At 44.5% G+C, this 2,700-nt stretch overlaps 1 long non-coding RNA gene across 1 annotated transcript; it reads right to left on the minus strand.

The window, feature by feature from the left end:
- Positions 1-218: 218 nt before the first annotated feature.
- Positions 219-1,850, minus strand: LOC105547541. The gene is made up of 2 exons (XR_001007234.1): positions 1,729-1,850; positions 219-644 (listed from the first exon to the last, which is right to left on the minus strand). It is a non-coding gene; the product is annotated as an uncharacterized LOC105547541 (long non-coding RNA).
- Between the last annotated feature and the right edge of the window lie 850 nt (positions 1,851-2,700).

Below are 2,700 nucleotides of genomic sequence, written 5' to 3' on the forward strand. Positions count from 1 at the left end.
CAAGCATTTCTTCTCATACTCAAAAACCTAGTTAATATAAAAGTGGGTTCTTATAAAAGCAAAAGTTTGAGCATCCCTGCTGTACACCCTTAGGCTTTTGCACAAACATGGGTTCAGGCTTCCTTCATCCAGGTCTTGAATTAAGCAACCCATAAAAACACAGAGCTGTGCTCTGTGTCACCAGGTGTATTAGAAACTTGAGTCCAACAACCAAAGACAAATGGAAGCAGTTTAGGTCTTTAAGGCAGTCTAGGGATGACAGACAATGTTCCCATTCAGTACACCTAGAAAGAATACCTGAAAGAAATGTGACCTTACAGGTTCCTGACTGCTCAGCACTCCTCCCCTAAAACCTCTCTCCTCCTCCCTCCCCGCCAGCACCCTTCCCCACCTGTCCCGGAAGAGCAACTCCCGACCCAGCTGCACCAGCTTGTGCAGATCACGTCCGCTTCTCTTGTCACCAGTCCTAGATTCTGGACAACAGAGATGGGTCAAGAAGCAAGTGAAAATCCTGCCTCTTCTTGCAGCGGGGATCTCAGTAGACTGCAAACACAGACAAGTTATCTCTCATGCATGCCACAATTTCCTTCCAGCTGTTTTGTGCTGTTCCTTCTCCAGCAAGAATGGCTTTGCTGAATGTTGTCCTGGGGAAAACCATTTAATTGTTTCAATTGTGCCAATTATCTACTTAAGGGTCAGTGCTTGTTTCCTACAACATAGCAGCTTAACTAATTAAAAAGATTAACCTTGGGTAGAAAAGAGTGTGTATTTATGCAAATTACATGAAGCAACGACTTGCACACAGGGGCAAAAGTGTCCTGCCCTGCAAAGGCTTACTGAGGCTGGCTGGAGTCCAGGGTACCCTGACTGCACATGACCACCCTAGGGGGCATCTAGAACCCAAGATGAACACAGCAGAGCCTTCGGAGGTGGGGCAGGATGCCAGAACTTTCCACAGCTCCCCAGAGGACCCCAGCAAGTGGTAGGGGCCGAGACTAGAATACATGGCCTTTGGTTGGTGATCAGAGCCTTTTTTCTTCCCAAAGGGAATTTTCTAAAGGGAAATTTAGGCCAAATCAAACCCTCACATCCCTTTCACTCACAGATGCTAACAAATAGTAACAAATCAGAGGAAAAAAGAATCTTATTTGGGAAGAGTCCTCAAAAAGTATGCTTTTTTCTCCCTCACCAAAGTGGTCCTCAACTTTAACTACTTCTGGACTTACCCTGGGAGCATGAAGAAATCATCAGGCCTCGGGCTCCGCCCCAGAGGCCCTCATTTAAAGAGTTTAGGTGAGGTCTTGGCCTTCTCAAATGATCTCCTGTGCAGAACCACAGCTTCTGCACCTTCACGCTGACCCAGGGATGCAGAGGCACATCTGGAGGCCGAGCTGATTCTAATGGCTCCACTACCTCTTGGACTATTAGGATGGTCAAAGTGCCTGCATGTCACCCGGTATCATCTGACCTGATGGTAGGAACCATGCATCGCCTGGTGTCACCTAAGGCAGGGTCACGGGCTCACTCAGCATGATTGCAGTCGCTGTTCTCAATCCACCAGCCGCCCTCTCTGGTTAGCTGATTTGGGGTCTCTTGCCTTAGGTGGCTGGGCTCTGCCTCATTACCTTCCCCCCATCTCCTCCCTCTCGGATGTCAATTCCTGGGACTCTGGTTGTTGGTGCCCTGTCACCACCGCGTGCATTTTAGGGTCTGGGAATAACTTGTCACCTGATTGGGTTGCCCATTATTGGCCGTGGGATTTTGGTGTTGCTCTCCAGGTGCTCAGTTTTTCAGTGTGTGTGTCAGGGGAGCATCCTGGGCAGAACAGATCATGACTTGGAGAGAAACCTCGGTTTCTCAGAGGAGTCTCCTCTGTGAGTGTTCCAGAGCCTGCCCTGAACCACAGGACTGGGAGCTCGTCAGGCACCTCTCCTGGGGAAAAAATGCTAAGTCATTAAGCAAAAGGTCAAGTTGTTTTCAGAAAACACTTTTTAAAAAGAGAAGGAAAAGTATGATATGGCTTATAAACATTCATTTCAAAAATGCTTAATGTCTAAATGAAATTTAATGCCACTTGGAACTTTAATATATGCAGAACAACTCGGTCTTCAATAAATCTGAATTAATGTACATATGTAAGTATATATGTGTCTCTGGTTTCCTGTAACTCAAATTCAGAGTTTAAGGTTTACATTTTTTGAGAAGGTTGCAAATATACCTCAGAAATATTTCAGGTTTGGTTCTAGATAACTGCAATAAAGCAAATATCAGAATATGGCTAGTTACACTAATATTTTGGTTTTCCAATGCATACAAACATTATGTTTACACTGTGCTATAGTCTCTTAAGCATGCAATAGCGTTATGTCTAAAAAAATGTACATACCTTAATTTAAAAATACTTTATTTCTAAAAAATGCTAACGATCATCTGAGCCTTCAGCGAGCCATAATCTTGTTGCTAATGGAGGGTCTTGCCTTGATGTTGATGATTGCTGAAGGCTGGGGTGGCTGTGTCAATTTCTTAAAATAAGACAGCAATGAAGTTCGCCACATTGATTGACTTTTCCTTTCACAAAAGACTTCTCTATAGCATGTGAGGCTGTTAGACAGCATTATACCCACAGTAGAACTTCTTTCAAAATTGGAGTCAATCCTCTCAAACCCTACTGCTGCTTTATCAACTACATTTATGTAATAT

The sequence above is a fragment of the Mandrillus leucophaeus genome, unplaced genomic scaffold (genome assembly GCF_000951045.1).
Source record: "Mandrillus leucophaeus isolate KB7577 unplaced genomic scaffold, Mleu.le_1.0 Scaffold391, whole genome shotgun sequence".
Classification (NCBI taxonomy): domain Eukaryota; kingdom Metazoa; phylum Chordata; class Mammalia; order Primates; family Cercopithecidae; genus Mandrillus; species Mandrillus leucophaeus.